This window comes from Bactrocera dorsalis, chromosome 3 (genome assembly GCF_023373825.1).
Source record: "Bactrocera dorsalis isolate Fly_Bdor chromosome 3, ASM2337382v1, whole genome shotgun sequence".
Taxonomy (NCBI): Eukaryota; Metazoa; Arthropoda; class Insecta; order Diptera; family Tephritidae; genus Bactrocera; species Bactrocera dorsalis.
Window position 1 is genome coordinate 3,009,272 of NC_064305.1, and position 20,101 is coordinate 3,029,372.

A 20,101-nucleotide genomic window follows, 5' to 3' on the forward strand; every position below is an offset into this window, starting at 1 on the left:
AATTTAACGAATTTAGTAAGCATAATCTAGGGCTAAGAACTTTATAGATCGGAGACGATACTACTTCTGAGATAAAACGAAGCCACAACGCAACAGAACTGACATACATGGTACGGTGATGTCTGCAGAATACAGATTACCGAATCGGCGTTTGTTTATACAGAACCCGTGTGAATATTTGGAGTACGAAGCAACTGTTTCTCAACTTCCTTCCTCGAATAACTTAAGAGATTCTTGGTAATATCTCACACAAGCAACAACATAATCCCATATTTTTTTTCTTTCACTCTATGCGTAGAAGTTTCGACAACTTCCAATACACGCTGTATCCACTTATTTTCCATGAAGATTTGTACGGATTTGCAGTTACTTGTTACTTTTTTATTTTTTCTTTTTTCAATATAATGGTTATATACCCAATAACTCACCTTTAGTCCGCTACTCAATTACGTGTTCTACGCCATAAAATATCACTTTGGGCGAAATGCTCGAACAATTTGCATATATTAAACTCACATAAAAAAACTTTTGGTACCGAAACCATGAAAAGTATCACGTTGCAGGAAAGTGCTGAAAAGAAAGGAGATAAGGGAAAATGTTATAAAATCATTTAAATGTCAAAACGAGTTTAAAATTGCACAAAAAATAAATGAAATATACGAGCGAGTATAAAGAGCGGGCAAATATATACATATGTATGTATGTATATCTGTATGGAGGAAGTGGAAGTATATTACAGTGAACATATGAAAGTATGCGTATGAGTATGAATAAGTGCGCTTAAAAAACTTAATTTCAAATACCTTACATACGCTCGCTAAGTAAAGGTAAAGCGCTTCGCATTGATGGCACGCTAGAATGCCAAAGGATAATAAAGGCGGAACAATATCATGAAAAGTACACGAATTTGTAGAGCAGTAAAGTGCTGCGTACGGCGACAGAAGACCAAGGGACGCGCGCTACAATTTCATAGATTTCGTCGAGCATATACTCAAGTGCAAACATAAAGATGAATGTAACGTCGAAAAGCGAGAAGAAGCGTGTTTGTGAAGAATAATAGAAGTATTCAGTGGATACTTACGTTTGCGAGCAGCATGTTGAGCGTGCAAGCAGTCAAGTAGATAGTCAAAAAATGTATGAAAATTTGTAAATCTTGGCTCCACACATGCCGAGAGTACTTACGTCTACAAACGACAGAGGGGACAAAAAGCGGAGAAAAAGAAAGACTCACTCACTCACGTTGGGGGGAAACTCGTACGCTTGCTTGTCTTAGAACGACTGCTGCTGATTTGATAAATTTATTTCACGTTCTACTTATTTTCCAACGAGTTGAAGGAGAGCGCGAGTAACCAGCAGCAATAACAATAATAAAGATGCATTGCGTAGCTACAAATACGCATATTATGTAAGATAGAGCAAATAGGAGATGACACAAAGGCGCTAAAGAAGGTATCAGTGAATTGAAAACAAGAAATCCATAAAAAAACCATACACACACCGAAAGGGTAATAGGATTTTCGAGCTGCTGGAAGTAAAGCTCACTTTCGGGCCAGCAGAGTGCGGCACGCATGCTTGATGGAGTTTCGTGCCGAAAGAGGTCAAAAACAGTGGGAGCCATGTATGCTTAGGAACGCATATGTTTTACGAATAACGCACTAGGAAGTAGCGGAGCAGTGCAGAGGTCGCGAGGTTGCGCTGAGGTAAGTTTGAAAGCATGAAAGCACAGCACGTAGCGCAAACAGCGCAGGAATAAGGCAAGACGCCGTGTAAACAGACAAAAATTGGTTGTGAAAGAGCAGACGCGGCCAAAGCAGCATATGCGCGAGCAATAAGAACAAATGCGAAGAAACATGACGGAAATAAAAGAAAAGGAATGATAAGCAAAGAAAATAAAAGAACTGACAAGCAAAGAAAATAAAATAAAAGCGAAGTGAAAAGCAGAAAAATGTGGCGCAATGAAAGAAAAAAGTGAAGAGCAAAAGAAAATGCGGGCGGAAACACGCGTAGCGCCAAGTAGGAGTAAGAAATTAGTAGAGCAACTGCAGTCAGCGTGAGGAAATTCGAAAGGAGTGTCAAGTCAGCTGTATGCAAGTGTGTGGGTAAAGAACTTCAACGCAGAGTTGCAAACAAAACTGCAACGCTGCAAAGACTTGCGAAACGTGCATAACTGGAAAACAAGTGTAACAGTTGTGGTGAAAATTTTTCGAAAGAATAAAAGCAAATTCCAACTTTTGAAGTTTCAACGCCAAAAAGTGGAAGTTCGGGCACACAAGTGCTAGTACAAACGAACTTTTTTGAGAGTAATTTTATTATAAAATACGAAACGTGAATTTGCCAAAGTTCTCAAACGAAAAAGTGGGTGAGACGCCTTCGTCTCACGTCGTGTGTGTTTGTTTGAGCTGCAAAGCGCCAGCATCGCTCAGGTAGTGAGTGCCACATTCGTGCTGGTGGCGCCACAACGTGCTATCTTAGTGGATTGCCAGATAAGTAACTAGTATTTTATTAGTGGATGAGTGTTCGCATGTAGAAAGCACTCGCAAAGGATTGACTAAGCACAAAGCTGTGTCATTGTTTGCAGCCGTTTGCCAGCTCGGCGAGTGTGTGAACTTGTGGAACATACGTTTTGGGGTGATAAGCAGACAATATAGACGGTTGAAGTTTTCAAGTTTCGAGCAGAGATTACGCTTCAACTGTTAAGTAATGAGAGGAAACTTAAAAAGTTGCGCTTGTACAGGAGACAATGAAACTAACAGTAGAGCAGTGGTATTAATGACGTAGTTTGAGATGAAACTATTTTAATCACTAATGAGATTAAATACGATGCATTTTGGGTTATGTTTTTAATCTTTCTCCTTCTAGTTAGTTCAAAGTTAGTAGTGACAACTTTAAAGAACCTGCTTTGAAGTAAAATTGTACCGTTTTAGCAGACTAAAACTTTTAGGTAGTTACTAGTCTTTTCAAGCCGTTATGTCTAACTAACTTCGGTATTCTCAAAATGGAACCACAGTGAGTCCCTCGTGGTCCACTGCGACTTGAGCTTGGCTCATATTGAAAAAGTCACCGTGGTTCAAACTTAGTTTCGCATTGAAGTAATATTTTACCGTTATGTAGTTTATTCAAACCAACTATGCCTAATTAATTACGATATTTTCAAAATGGAATCAAAATGGGTCCCAACGTAACTTGAGCTTGGCTCATATTGAAAAACCTGTTATGGTTGTTCTAACGGATATCTAATCCCCGCTAGGATGATAAGAATTATCTAGGTTGTCGTCGACGTCATGCGGAGACTCATTGCACGAAGGACATATGTTGCACATGTCGGGGTTTATTCTGGATAAGTAGGAGTTTAACCTGCTACAATATCCAGAATGAAGCTACGCAAGGGTCACTATCGTTTCTCGTGGCAACTCGAGGTCTTCGTCTGCAATAGGTGATGGTTTGACTCCAACGACGCCATTCACTGGATGGGAGTCGGTGAAGGTGTTTATGGCTCCATTGTGAATGTCGGTCAGTCCTTGGAAGTTAATTGCGTCGGAAGTCCGGTCGGCGTATTGTCCAATATCGTCGACGTAATTGAGGAATGACCTCTTGATGTTCCTAGGAGGCGGTTCCGCTGCAGGCAGGTGACTGCAAGGTCGATTGAAAAAGTCACCGTGGTTGCTTTCTTGGAATTTCGAACTTATGTTTTTGTAGTTTAAACAAAAGTTTATTCGAGAAGTCCGATGTGATTAACAATATATTTTTTTTAACTATTACTAGACGAACTTTAATACTTAGTATTGGTTTATAAGTTATATTTAGGAATCTATTACAATCTTGTGAAAAACAGGAAATCACAACGGTCAGAAGTCCCTAGCTGTCTAAGGGCTGTTTTTTCAATATCTGGTTGTCAGCTATCTGTTAGTTAAGTTCTGGTTAACACAACCAAGACTGCTTCCTTCGCGAAAGGACCTTTTTTTTAACAAGAAGTTTTATGACAGCTGATCTCACACCAAACATAGAGAAAGCGACACTTAATGGAATTATTTGTAACCTCAAGAATATCAGCATGTCTACCAAATCTATACTAACCTGACCTAGACAGCTTCTGAGCGAATACGCGGTCTTTAGTTCTTTTAAGTTCGTATATGCTGTTTGGTCCTGAGAGCTTGCAAAACTCTCCATCGAAGGTCCAAACTTTAACATTAAGCTTGTTAGATTCGTCATTTCAACGAGCACACATATTTTATTGCCGAAAGTATTAAATTTAATACTCAAACTAACACAAATGCTACCAAATTACATACGCTATACCCTTAATCATTTATTTTCTTCATTGCAGATTTATATAAACGATAGTAATACCGGAAATTAGTTGTCGTTTTTTATTTGCAAACGCGCAGCCAAGTGGAAGAAGCTCCGCCAGCCGGTCGGACATATGCACGTCCAATGAGAGTAGGTTTTGCCGGAAGGAGGCTGAATAAATCATAGCATCTCGGTAAAAGTTGTAGCATGGCAACAACACAATTGTTAAACGTAGACGAGACCAGGCAACGAATCGGAAAGTGTCGGCGGTGTGGTAAATGAAGTCGACGCTCAAATGAAGAAGCTGCCGACGTGTGTAGCTACTATATGGGTTGGTTTGTGTTGTAGCTGTCTTATTTAACCTGCAGAATTTACTCAACTACGAGAACTCACATTAAATTGATGAAGAATTGCAAAGCATTTGACAGTTAAACGTTATGCAGGTGCGGGTGGCGAGGGCGGTGAGCCGTTGGGTGCTTTTGTGTTGGATACGATGTTTGTTTGGGTGATGCAATTCAATTACCGTTAGAAACTATTGTAGGGTTGCAAGCGCGCTGGCAGCAGGAGAAGACGTTTTAGTCCTTTGTAAGCTCGAGCGAAAGCTTTTAAGTGAAAATGGCTGATAAGCATTAGTCAAACATTTCAATAATTTTTTATTTCTTCTTTTTTGGTTTCATGCTTGCCTGCTGCACATTGCATTAATCAAGTATAAATCAATTTTAACATTTGTGAGAATGCTCGCAGACAGTTTTCCGGCGAGAGAAAGCCTACATATGCACAAAATTTGTAAGTGTGTGAGAAGATAATAAATAAAATAAAATTCAACAAAAGCAATATTTTTTATTACTCCATGCCTGCATTTCGTGCTGCCTTGAAATTACTATTGTGTTTTCTACAATAAAAAGATAAAAAAACAACAGCAACAAAAAATCGAAGCAAAACAAACGAAAATGAATCACTGAGTGAGCGAAGATATGAATCGCGTACCGTAAAGTAAATCGGGTACAATGCCATAAATAAAAATATGATTTACGACAAAGTGCACAAATACAAAAGCGTGAAGTAGGCAAAAGCAGAAACGCCGTGAGTGGAGTAAATGTCAGCGGTCACATAAAATAGATGAGACCCAAAATGGGGAAGGAAATAAAAAAACCAGCTAAACAAACCAGCTGAGAACTTAACAAAAACGAATGCTGTGAAGAAACTTATTTTTTCTTTTTTTCTTAAGACGAAACTAATAATATTCGGTGTAAACTTAAGAGGGCATAAAAGAAAACGGAAAATAAGCTACGCTTGCAAAGCAAAATTAGACAGCTGGTAAGCACGGTAGACGAGAAAGATCGCAAAATAACATGGCAGACTGAGGAAGCCTTGTTGGCAAAGCGAACTTTATTATTTGCAGTTATTCTTCTTGCTGCTGAGGTGGAAAAGTAGACCGGTACGTGTATGTATGTTTGTGTGCTTGGGTCAAATAAACAGTTTGGCGTTTATTTGCTTGCTCAAATTTATTAAAATTGAAGTCGGAAAGGGTGAGATGTTATGTTATTGTGGTCAAAGGGCTTTTATGACTTTCTAGAAACGCGCAACCGGAAAAGTTGGTAATGAAAAAATAATTTATAGTAAATTTAGTAAGACATATAATAAAGAATTTTTAGTATGATAGGTTTTCTAAGGTAGACAAAATGCAATTTAAAGCATTAGGCATGTTCCAAATTGCGCCAAAATGCAAAATACTTACGACGATATTAAGTAAGGAAGATAATGATGAAGGTATTTATAATCTGAAAGACAAAACTAATCCAAGGCTGTTGTCTCCTTTTCATTTGGAGTGGTCTCCAAACCCAGCTCGCTATCTCGCTAGACGAGTAATATAAAGCTATATGTAGGGAACAGCTCCAGCCTTCTGAATGGCAGTGAAAGCATAACGCCAGTAGAAGGTGAACCCGATTCCCCAATCGATGACGATGGAGCAAACGTTCCATTGCCCGACTATGAAGAAGTTCGAATAGCAATTGCCCGCATAATAGAACGACAGGGGCCAATGCTTTACCGGCCAAGCTATTCGTATACGGCGGCAAAACACTGACAATGTGCATGCATTAGTCTCCTCAACATCGCATATAAGGTTCTATCGAGCGTGTTGTGTGAAAAACTGAAACCCTGAAGATTTGGATAATTTACTATCATTAAATAAAGATCAATACAGACCACCTCTTCGTCGATTTCAAAGCCGCTTTCGACAGCACAAAAAGGAACTGCCGCTATGCCTGGGCTTGGTATCCCTGCAAAACTAATACGGCTGTGTAAACTGAGACATTGAGCAATACCAAAAGCCCCGTAAGGATTGCGAAGGACATCTCCGAGCCGTTCGATGCCTAATGAGGTTTCAGGCAAGCCGACTCCCTATCGTGTAACTTGTTCAACCAACTTATTGCTGTAGCAAATAATACGAGCTGCAGATCTAAGTAGAGCTGCTGGCATACGCCAATGATATTGATATGTGATTTGGCTCCCACGTCACTGTTTACAGTCACAACTTTGAAGTTGTAGATGATTTCGTCTATCTTGGAATCAGCTTCAACCAACAACAATAACACCCTTGAAATCCAACGCAGAATGACTCTTGCTAACAGGTGCTACTTTGGACTGAGTTGGTAATTGAAAAGTAAATTCCGCTCCCGACGAACAGAGACCAAACTTTATAAGCCACTCATTATTCTCGTCCTGCTACATGGTGCAAAGGCTTGGACGATGACAACATCTGATAGGTCCACGTTACGAGTTTTCGAGAGAAAGATTCTGCGGATGATTTATGGTCCTCTGCGCGTTAGCCACAGCGAATACGAGTATCACATTCGATCGAACGATGAGCTGTATGAGATATACGACGACATTGACATAGTTCTGCGAGTTCAGAGACAGCGGCAAGGTTATATAACAGTCCAGCTCTGAAAATATTCGACGCAGTACCCGGCGGGCGAAGCAGAGGAAGAGGAAGACCTCCACTCCGTTGGAAAGACCAGGTGAAGAAGAACCTCGCTTATCTTGGAATCTCTAATTGGCACCAAACAATGAAAAGGAAGAACGATTGGCGCGCTGTTGTAAACTCGGCTATAACCACGTAACCGGTGTCTACGCTAATAAAGGAGAAGATTCCTAAATGTATAACTAAGAGCTATGAATCAGTATACTCGTAAAATTCTCTTGATTTGTCTTTCTGTGATATATGTATTTCATATAAAAAATTTGCGCTTTGTGATTTAAATTTTTTTTTAACTAAAAATATTTTTTTTAATTCTCTGCACACTAGAAGCCTTTGTAGTGCACTGTTATATTTATAACCAAATAGTACATATGTATGTATGCAAGTTTCTTGCCAAATAAAACTTTCAAACAATTTTCGAAAGCCAAGTGTGAACTCATTGTCATTTCGAAAATGCAAAAACGAGAAGAAAGAACACAATCAACAGCATGAAATATGTTAAAAATTTAAGCAGCAATAAATTAAGCAACAAATGTAACAACAACAGTAAGCCATAAAAGCGGGGGAGTGCAACAGTTTTCCTTTGTAGTTAAATCAGCCAGTGTGGATTTAACTTTTGACTTTATTTTTTTTTTGTTTTAATATTTTTTCGGGTTTGAAATTTTAATAAGCGCCGAATGACATTATGGCAAGGGTAGCGGGGGTGTGGCGAAGGTAAACAAAAATGCATCACCAACAAATTACGGTCATAAAAGTTTTTACTACAAAATTGCCGCAACAAATACACACACACAGGCACATGCAAGCATACATACTCATGCATACAAAGGGGATAGTGAGACTTGAATGAAATTTAAATTTTAACAAAAGCGAATGCGATGCGGATGGAAATCAAAAGCATATGCAAATTGAGTGTGAAAGGAAGGAAAAATAAAACACAAACAAATAAGAAAAAAATTAAAAAAGCGAAACAAATAAAAAAGATAAATGAATATAAAGGCGAAATAAATTGAAATTTAAATTGCAATTGCAATAAACTGGCGTTGCAAGCAATTGAAACGAAAAGTGCGAAAGTGTTGTGGATGCATTTGAATAAATGCTGGCCAAGGTCATGCGGCATATGAACGCAACCGCAGCAACAATACATAAACTCAGCATATATACATATGTATGTACGTATATACGTGTGCTTGTATGCAGATGTGCGATGAGCCATGCACTCGCCACCCTACGGGCAGCCAACAGCGCTGCTCACCACCCCTCACCCCAGCGCCCGCTCGCACTCCACTCATTCGCAGAAAATTGCTTGCATTCGCTTTCAATTGCAAACATTTGTTTTGTTGCTTTTGTTGTTATTAACATTTGTTTTTCTTGATACTGTCGGTTGGCTTGGACGCCTGTTATTCGGTTGGGCGTTCGGTCGCCCGATTGTGTGTACGCCTCTTTGCAATTACGCATCGCATTGTCGATGTGGCAGCAATCAAAATACTCGCGCACACACACAGCCGAACACAGGCACACTCAATATTTGAGAAGAAATATGCTGGCAGGTATGTGCATGCACATGCATGTATGGACGCTTGTAGTTATGTGCGTTAGCATTTATGCGAATATTTTAAATGCAAAAGCTAGCAGCAAATGCTTAAGCGCATTCAAAAGCGATGCACTGACAGCAACGATAACAACAACAATGCGCACAACAAAAAGTAAAATTATGCGGAAAATTAAATGCACGCCATCATTGGGTGAGTGTGCGATTTATACAAAACAAAAACAACAATGAAGGCAACGACAACGAAATTGGAAGCAAAGACAGCTGCAGCAGCTCACAGGCAAGGCGGAAGGTGGCGGCGAAAGGGTGATGTCAACTGTCGTTGTTGCAGCACAGAGGTAAGAGCATTTAAAGTAAATTGAGGTGACTATAGCGCTTTCGAGAGTTGTGCTCCGTTGTGAAATTATCATTACAAATATTGTATTTTATGCTAATAGTTCGCGAAAATGCATGAAAACAGGAGAGTTTATAGATTTTTTATATGAATTTACCTTACAAGGCATCGGGAAAAAATTACGTAGTGAGAGTAATAAGTAACAATATTGATGTTCATGTAGAGGTAAATATCACACAATGAATATTAGATCTCATTTTGTTATAAAAGCATGTTTGCAGTTGACTTTCTTAGTAGTTTATAAATTTTAAAGCATATAAAATTAAAAAAAAAATATTATGGTGAATAAAATATTTATGTATGCATATTTAGCACTCAGAAAATACCTTCAAATGTTAATCTACAAATGTTCTTCAGATTATTTCGAATTAAAAATAATGACGATAATTTACCCAAAATATAAAATTTTTGCCAAAATTCATTTTTTTTATTCAACATACTACCCCCCCGTCAGGGGAGATACTACTGTGGGCAAATTTAGTAAGACTTTGATTTTTGCCTGAAAACCCTTTCGTCAAAATATTTTTTTTTTATGTTGGTCGAGAATGCGTTAACGACGAACCACATCCAGGACGACCATTAACATTAACTAATGTTGGCTAACACGTCAATAAAATAAAAGAATTGGTACTAGAGGATCGATGATTAACAGTCAGAGATCTTACTGGCATCGTTGGAATAGCGGAAGAATCGAGGAAAATCGTTTTGTAAGATCATTTGGGCCTAAGGAAAGTGAAGTGAAAGCACGATTGGTGCCAAAATAACTGAATTTTTTTTCAAAAAACAGCTGAGCGTTAACGTCTGTGAAGACTAACAGAATCTCACTACTACTAGCGATGAGTCTTGGATCTATGCTTACGAAATATCTCGGCAGAGTTGAGCCGAAGCCGAAGAAACAACGTCAAAGCAGGTCAAAAATCAAGATTATGTTGACAGTTAATTGAAGACATCAAACGTGAATCGCTATGCGCATTGAAAGCTATCCCGAAAATTTACTTTAACTATTAATTGTTGTGAGGATTGGAAAAAAACGCTTAAGGGGTACGACATAGACTTTGAAGAATAAATGAAGAATTTAAAATTTATGACCAAAATCTTAATATTTTTTGCTCATCGTAGTACATTGATTATAGCGACCATCCTACTTTTCGATACCATTTTTGTAGTACGATTTTTCCTTTGTTTCAAAATAGACCGCAGTTGCAGCGATCACCGCTTCATTCGACAAAAATTTCTTCCCAGCGAGCATTCCTTTGAGATCTGAGAACAGAAAATAGTCGCTGGCAGCCAGATCTGGAGAATACGGAGTATGCTGAAACAATTCGAAGCCCAATTCATGGATTTAAGTCATAGATCCCCTGGACTTGTAACACGGTATATGCATTTCTGCAACTTCGGCAGTTTTACGGCGATTTGGTTCTTCAAAGTGGGTGCCTAGCGAACTAAGCAATAGTCGTTGCCGATAATCCTTCCCTCTATGATAAACATTTTTTTATTTTTTTTCATTTTTTTTTGTAATTTACTTTTAATTTTTTCTTTTAATTTTTTTTAATTTTTTTTTGTAATTTATTTTTAATTTTTTTTTAACTTTTTTAATTTTTTTTTTAATTTTTTAAAATTTTTTTCATTTCTTATTTTTTTTCAATTTTCTTTTTGTAATTTATTTTTATTTTTATTTTTTTTTTTTAATTTTTTTTTAAATTTTTTTTTAATTTTTTTAAATTTTTTCCTTTAATTTTTTTCTTGTGTCTTATTATTTTTTTTTAATTTTTTTTTAAATTTTTTTTTTAATTTTTTTAAATTTTTTCCTTTAATTTTTTTGTTGTGTCTTATTAAAAACATTAATGCTCACTTATGCAATTCAATAACAAAATGTTATGGCAAATTTAATAACTCAGATTCCGCTAATGCGCTGTTACGTTTTTACAGCTTTTTATATAGCGGCTTTTAACTTTATTCAAGTTTAAATAGTTTTAGCAATCAAGCGTTTTAACTTTTAACTTTATTAAGCGTTAAATTTTTATTGAATATTGAACTTAAATGTGTGCAATTCTGCTATTTGTATAAAAATACTTGCTTTTATGGACTTTTGTAGATTACTACATACACAGGCAGACACAGAGAGATTTTCGTTGCACCTATTGAAAATAGCTGTTTTTATAGATTTCTTTATATACTCATAAAATAAAATAAAACAAATATTTTTGTTGCACATATTGCCTTCAGCAGGTCTGCTAAATCGCTTACAGAAAGTTTAGCTAGTTCGTAAATACTTTATAAAATTTGATTACCAACAACGCTGCAGACTTCTTCCGCTTCGTGACGGCACTTTTGTTTTACTGTTTACAACAATAATAAAAATGTGGAAAAAGGAAATTAAAGCCACACTTCTTTCTAAATCGCTCAAATAATTCACTAAACTTTTACAATCTGCGCTTTATCAGAAACACACACATATACACATACATGTATAGTACATGTATGCTGTGCACATTTCCTGTGCGTGTTTTTCAAAATATTTCATTCAAATTTTTCCAAGTACACAATGTTCACACGTATTATGTATGAATGTATGTATGTATATGTAATATGTTATGTTTGCTATGTTTTATATATACTATATACATTTATGTACGAGTATTTGTCGGAATATTCTAATTATGTGTGGTTGTTTGAGCATATTCATTTCATTTGCAATTTAATGTTTCACTTCATTGCTTAAACATTTAGTTTTGCTACATGCTGCTGCACACATACAAGCATGAAAACGCACATACATACATAAAAAACATATATACAATACATGAAAACATACATACATCCATACATCCAACATTTAACAAGCTTTTGTTGCCAAATAGTCCAAGCGCTGCCGCCATTTGTCAGACACAGCCGCACAAAAAAAAAACAACAACAAAAAGATATAAGTATAACTGAAACTGACGCTGAGCACTTGGGGGCGTTTTGCACACCGGAAAGCAAAGTAGAGATTCATTCACTGCGTTCTTGTCTTGCTAGATCGTTCGGTTGTGCTGGCTAAGCTTTAACGTGGACAACAGTTTGGAGTTTCGTGCACACATACCAGCATACGGTACTTTTAATTGAAATTCCAATTGCGATTTTTCGAGTTCCGCAGAAGAAAAAAGCTATGAAAAAAGCTGCTTCGCTTCAGTTATCAATGCTAAGCAACAACAAAAGCTGTGTAACTTGTGAGGAGAAGCGCCAAGTGGGCGGCATGAAGTTTACATTGTAACGGTAGTCCAAACAGGGAGGTTCTTAATGCACAAAAATTTATACTCACATGAACACAATGGAGCGCTATACAAACATGCATACATACACATAGCGGTGTTTACATACTTATGTACATATGTTTAGGCTGTGAAGCTTCCAACCGGGGAGAAAACACAACAATAACGTTTATAGCGAATATTGAGCGGTAACTGATCCGAAAAAGATGAGTTAGTTGATGAGTTATATGTTTTCCGGTCAATGCCAGTCAGGTAGTACGTACGTTGCCTTTCGGGATTTGGCAACCATGTAAAGTTTAACTTTATTGAAGTCATACATTTAGTATGTATGTACATATGTATGAACGTTTTGACATTCGAGCGCTATTTCTGTTGATTACAGAAACTTAAATATTCTTCTTGGCTAAAAAATGAAATTAAACCACCATCAAGGGTGTTTATCGATGGTATAGTGATTTCAATTGAGGTTGAAGTCGTATTTCGTAAAGATCGTTCAAAATCAGTTGTTGTTGTTACGGAAACTATCGATGCTGGGCGCAAACTAATATTGCAAGGTCGTCATATGATCTATCGTGAGATTGAGACAACTATAGGCACTAGTGGGACCAGCATTCTAGATTGCATGACAGTAGAATTTTTTTAACTTTGGAACCCACATAACTAATTTGTTCAGGAATATGTTAAAAATTTTGCGGATACCTCAATCAGATATACAAAATGGCAAAAGTGCTTAAATAATGACTCCCAATACACTTAAGATGTTTCTGGACACTCCCAAGTGAATGGCGATCAGAGAACTTTCCTCACTTGCGCAACTTCTGCACATGGCTCCATCTTCCGCTGGGACTACCATCTAACAAAAAACAACAGCTTCTTCTTATATGGGAAAGGTTAGTCCACTGACTAGTTCTACCTGCAGCCGTACCAGTTATAAGGCTTTTTTCATTCCACTACAGGGCAGTCTTGGCTAAGCATAAGCAAAAGTAAAAGCGTTGCTTACATCTTTTCAGTTTTCAGCTCTTTACACTTGTTTGCAATTTTATTGCGCTGCGGAGTGGATATATTCACATGTTCGTAATCTATAGCTATAGCTATCAAGGTTCACTAGCATGAGAAGACGCACGCGTACGTAAGTCCGTAGAGGGATTACATGTGTTTCGTATCAAATTCGCTGAGTACGCGTGGCATTGGGAATTCGGCAGCAAAATTTTGCTAATTTATGTATGTACATAAACACACCCAGATATACATATACATAAGCACATGTATATGTAAGTGTGCGATGTTTATGCGCTTATCGTAATCTTCCATGTAGCAAAACAATTTTCCTGATTGGCTTATCTTGCCAAACGTCAGTGGGTTTCATGCTTTTGCTTATTTGTTTATGCTTTCGAACGAAAGTGATTTTAATATTAAAATCGAAATTTGCGTGTATAAATTTAGACGTTTTTGCTGGAATATTCCAATGAAATCATATTAAATTTCTGGCGTACATCCTGTACAAATAGATGTATGTGCGGGAGAGTATATTAGGAAGGAGGTTATCAACATTTTTCGATTTTCTTCTAAGAATTTTCGATGAAAGAAACTTATTTATCAATACTTAAGTTGGAAATGCACCATTTACCACAACAAGGTTTATTACTTGCAGTTAAACCTACCCTGTTTCGTTGTCGCAACTTACAATAAAATTTGTGAGTCAATTTGGATCCATATCAGTTATGTAGATCAGACTTCGGACTATATGGAAGAAAAACTGTAGACTTCGGCCAGGTTGGACTAGGAGATCGATCCTAGGAGGGATCCCACTTCGGACTTTTTGGAAGAAAAAATGTTGACTTCGGCTGGGTTAGACTAGGAGGCCGATCCTAAGAGGGATCTCACTTGAACAGCTTAGAACACTGGTCTTCGGTTGACTTCAGCTAGGTTGGACTTGAAGGTCGATCTTAAGAGGGATCTCGCTTCCGACTTTATGGAAGAAAAAAATGTTGCCTTCAGCTAGGTTGGACTAAAAGGTTGATCCTAAAAGGGATCTCACTTGAATAGCTTAGAACATCGGTTCGTTGCGGTACCTCTAAGCCCCTAAAAACTGGATCATAACACCCTTACAGATTAACGAATTGTAGATCTTGTCCTTGAGTCTATGATAAATTTGTTGAGACGGCTAATTTCATTTTTGGTTAAGTCTGTCAGCTTTGGCTAAACTAAAGCATTTCTTATAAAATCTATCTTGAATTGGATCGGCTAGTTTGTATGACAGCATATACATATTTTCTATATTTTTAGATATGGCATATTTGTCTGAGGCAATATTAGAAAATAAATTTAGTGAAGTGATCTCGTCAAATATGAAAGTTTTTCATGCAAGCACTTGATTACGATCGTTCGGTTCGAGTGAAAGTATATGTTATAGTGCTCCGATATCGGCAATTCCGATAAATGAGCAAAATTTCAGATCAACATCTCAAAAAAAGCGGGACTAGTTCACTTATATACAGATAAAGAGATCGGTAGACAGACGGACATGGTTAAATCGACTCGGCTCTTCATGTTACATACATATACATATACTTTATAGAGTCTGTGACATTTCCTTCGGAGTGTTTCAAGCTTAGTTTACCCTGTTCAGGTAAATAAAGGCATTACGATCCGTTAAATAATATTTCCAATGATTTGCCGGACTTATATATCATTTTCATTTTTCTAATGACGCAAAGAGACAAAATGCTTGCTTTTCTATCACTCTTAGTTACTTTTCCCTTCATTCAAAAAGAATCGTTAAATTCAATAAGGGTTTTAATGTTTAATCCGACCCCCCGCAAGTTCTAATTAGCAGATTATGTGTTGGATACTTCTCACAAAGCTTCTCCTGCCAAGCTCACGTTATTAGAGACAGTTATGTCACACTCAGCAGAGAAACAAACGAACACCGCCCAACTTCTTAAATACACACCACTAATCCAACCATATTGGGGGGCGATAAAGAATCACTTGCAATTAATACCATAATTTGCCACGAAATCGAACGTCAAAACAAAGCTTACGAAAAACGACCGAATAGACGACATGAAAAACGCTGCAAGGGGTACGATAAACGAGCCATTAGCCACAGAGAATGAGGAATTACAGGAACCAAGTGTAATGGTGACTACAGTCCAACCAAGGAGCAAAGAATGGGTGGATTATAACGAGATAGCATGTGGGGGAGGATGGGGTCATGTGTAGAAGTTCACGCAAGTGAGGAAAGTTCTCTGATCGCCATTCACTTGGGAGTGGCCAGAAACGATTCTTTTACATATGGCTCAAGCAGCTCACGACTTCCGGTCTTTGGCCAAGTATCCTCTGGGTAGCCTAAGAACATCCGTTTTAAGGCGAGCTAAAGTGAGAAGGCGAAACATTCCCTACATAGGGTTTTGCGCTACGTTTGGGACCCGCCACGTAAAAAAAAACACCCAATGAAAACTTCGGCTATAATCGCGTAAGCGGTGTCTACGCCAATTAAGAAGAAGAAGCATGTGGGGCTGCCACGAGGACACACGACAAATACACGAATACAATTGATTTCGATTTTAATTAGACGATTTGTGTATTGAACTGTGTGTGTGTGGATTAAGGCCGAGGGAGACGAGAAGGGACAAAGACGGCAGACTTACTGCGCCAAAACAAAGCAGATTCAAAGGCCAAACAGAGGAAAAGCGCAAATTAATAGCAAGCGGAAGTTAATGAGGAAGTGCACGGCAAGGGAACCAAAACAGAGTGCCGATAACAAAAGCTCAAAGGTTCGCACACAAAGGATACGAAAGTGAGAAAGCAACTGCTAAATGTAACAACAACAACAAAAATACATACATACGCGTAATGCCACAAACTTGCCGAGTAATTTGCACATATTTGCATGTGTGTGTATGCCGAGAGCTGTAAATGACTTTTGTTGATGTGTGGCCGAAGCTCATGAACAGCTGAAAGTTTTCGCAACCACTACTGTAGGTACATATGTGGCTAGTATGTGTGTTGCGCATAAAAGTTTGTGCATTTGTTGGTGGCAAGCTTGTGCCACATTCGCATTAAGCGCCAATAATGTCACAACAACAACAACACCGGCAACAACGACAATAACACAACAAAAATGTGTGCGCAAACAAATTATGCACTGTAAGCGCTGGCAGTTGTTGTAACCGCAAAAGCAACAACAGCGAACTACAACAATTACAGCAATAACAATCTAATGAGCACACGATTTGCTGGCGATTTAATAAATTATCGTTGAGTGTGCAATGACATGCATAACCCACAGCACACAAATTTACATATGTATAAGCACACAAGCACACATACATATATGCATGGAACTGAAGGGATTTGTTGTGTGGCATAACCCAAGTGTCGGCGCTGCAATGCCACCGTGTGCCACAAACATCATTATGCCGAGTGTATGCAATTGCCAGCGGTTGTGGTAATGTACGTGTATGTATGCGCCTGCAAACAAACATATTTACAAATATAAATGTGGCATTTAGAATATTAAAGCATTGCATCATCTGCCCCAGCTGGTCGTTTAGCAAAGTGCAACATTGAAATTATTTGCTCCAAATATGCAAAGCAGTGGCAAATAATGACCCCCCAAACTCCCTCCCTTCAACACAGTAGTTTTGTCGTTGATTTTCGATTAACTGTGCACAAATTCGACGCTTAGTAGCTGCTTACTGTCCACACATTGCGCTCATAAGTGCTCCTTCTCCATTTTTCATTAACTGTCATGTGCATATTTAATTAAGTTAATTAGAATTTAATACGTTTTCATGTTTGGACCGCCAAGAAACAACTTACTAGCTATGTAAGTATGTATATGCAAAAGCTCTGCTGCAAATCCAATACAAATGCATGTTAATACACAGAGAAAGAGATATAGAGAAAGTAAGAGAAAGAGAGTGAACAAACTAACTGTGTTTACCGTAAATGTGAAAAGTGGGAAATGAGCGCAACCAACTAGTGACATGAACACTTTATAATAGTTGTCAGCATTGATATGCGGCAATGTTGGATTTATGAGGTGATTACTTTGCCATTTTGGAAGCAAATATGACGGAGTGCATGGCATGAAGCTTGACAAATTAGTGGTTTCATTGGTTTTAGCATTTTTACTTCAATGGCGAAGAGAAGGATGCATAAAGAGTGAAGCAAGCAATGAGAGAATTTTTTATGAAACGAACAAACAGTTATTTATGACACACTTGTATTTGAGTGATGTGAGGGTGGGTATGCGTATAATAATATGATTATTGTGTGAATTTCAGAGGCCTTCAGTTGGTTGTTATCAAAACGATGGGCAATAAAATAATAAAATGGAACTCTGAGGCATAAAAAACATGACTAATTCAAGAAAAATGTAGGATGGAAAAGAGAAAGCGTTAACTTCGGAACTTAGAACTTCATTCCTAGCCGTCTGTAGGCGTAAAAAAGAGGAGAAAACCTACATTTTCATCTAACCCAAATACTGAGTGGAAATGTATGCTTTAGAAGCCATCTGTTCCGATTCCATCACGTCCTTAGTCCGTACTGTCCGGTGTGTATAGAGTGCTAAGAAGACTAGTATTTTTTCAATGCCCCCTAGTTTTTCAAATGTAAGGAAAAAGTTAGAAATTTCACTTGACGGTAATTTTTCGGTAGAAAAATATACAGCACTCTTATGGCAGTGCTCTGTTAAATGGAAAGCTGTCAGCGAAGCGTCTTTAATTATGACAAAACTCAGACATTTACAATATATTAGAAGTCAGTCATTCCGTGTGAAAGCTGAGACTTAAAGTCTTTCTATTTCCCATAAAGTAATTCTTAATCCGGTGGTTTTGTGGGAGAGATATGAGTTGGGAGTAAATTAGGGCCGTTTCAACAATTGAGCAGTTTCTTGGTGAGAAAAGGTCTGGTACAAAATTTCAGATTGTTATCTCAAAAACGTGACTGACTAGTTCGTATATATACAGACAGACATAGGGATGTGGCTAAATCGACTCACCTCATCCTGTTGATCATTTATATATACATTTTATAGGGTATCGGACGTTCCTTTTTGGGCAAACTGAATATACAAGTAGTATACCTCTTTCAGACTATAGCCGGATGAATAGTATAAAAGCTTCTGTCGACTAAAAAGTAGTGATTACTGCCCTTCTTCTTTACTGGTGTGGACATAGCCGAGTTAATAGCAGCGCGTCAGTGGTTTCTTCTTTTCGCACTGTGGCGCCAATTGAATATTCCAAGCGAAGTCAGGTCCTTCTCCACCTGATCTTTCCAACAGAGTGGAGGTATTCCTCTTCCTCAGCCTCCACAGGCAGGTATTGCGTCGAATACTTTCAGAGTTGGAGTGTTTTCCTTCATTCGGACAACATGACCTAGACAATGTATCCGCTGTCTTTTAATTCGCTGAACTATGCCAATGTTGTACATTTTATACAGCTTATCGTTCCATCGAATGCGACACTCGCCGTTGCCACCGCCCGAAGGACCATAAATCTCTCGAAAACTCGTAACATCGACTGATCAGATGTTGTCATCGTCCATGCCTCTGCGCCATAAAGCAGGACGGGAATAATGAGTGACTTATAGATTTAGGTTTTTGTACGTCGATAAAGAACTTTACTTCTCAATTGCCTACTCAGTCCGAAGTAGTACCTGTTGACAAGATTCATTCTGAGTTGGATATCGAGGCTGACATTGTTGTTGTTGTTAATACTGGTTCCTCGAAAATTATCTACGACTTCGAGCTGCAGAATTATATAGAGTAGTGGTTACTGCTCTGAAACTGGTAAAATTCTTCGAATTTGAAAAGTTATATTCACTAGCTCATATTCACTCAAACTCATGGAACGGACTCACACTAACGGTTTTAGTTGAAAAGCAATTTGCTTATTCAGTAAGCTCCAATAAAAGAGAGCGAACGTGTGGGTTGAAATATGCTGCTTTTAAAAAAACATTTCAGGGTCCTTACACCTTGCAGTCTTCGCAGTCGATAAACGATAAATTTTACCTGCGGCTAATAAATAAATCTAACTATAACTTGAATACATGAGGTATATATGCAAAATATGCGCCACGAGCCTCATAGTAGCACATACATATACATATATACTATACATATATAGCATAGGAAGGTAGATAACCACAAAATAATGTCACAGCTTCACGTTCCTTGCACAATCACAATGGCTGTCAGCGCATCACACTCATGCTTTTACAAGCAGCAGCTGAAGAGTACCTAGAACACATGTTCACACATGCCTGCATACAAATTCGTACACAGTCGGCACCTTGATGACCCGCTGCCTGGCACTGTCGGCAAAATTTCGTTGCACAAAAGGTGTCATTGCTTGAAAAACACATACAAAGCAAGTGCTGAACAGCAGCTGAGTATAGCTTAAGTAACAGCAAGCAAGACCTTGGCAAATTGGCAGTATAACGCTGTGCTATACTCATTTAAATATTTGAGAGGCAAATTACTGTGGTTGCCGAAGCAGAAGGCGATTCGTGTTTGGTTATTTTGCTCCATTAATCTCGTCTGTTTCGCTGCATTTGAAAATAAATACGTGAAGTTGAAGTTAAAATTTTCGTAATTCATCTCTTGTTGTTAAACATTTGCACTT

At 38.0% G+C, this 20,101-nt stretch overlaps 1 protein-coding gene across 2 annotated transcripts in view; it reads right to left on the reverse strand.

The window, feature by feature from the left end:
- Positions 1 to 20,101, reverse strand: part of LOC105230152 (7SK snRNA methylphosphate capping enzyme bin3) — a 135,452-nt gene that overhangs the window by 92,786 nt on the left and 22,565 nt on the right. For both annotated transcript variants that reach the window (XM_049452277.1, XM_049452280.1), the window contains exon 2: positions 429 to 570. The gene's annotated coding sequence lies outside the window, so the exon portion shown is untranslated. The remainder of the gene's footprint in view (positions 1 to 428; positions 571 to 20,101) is intronic.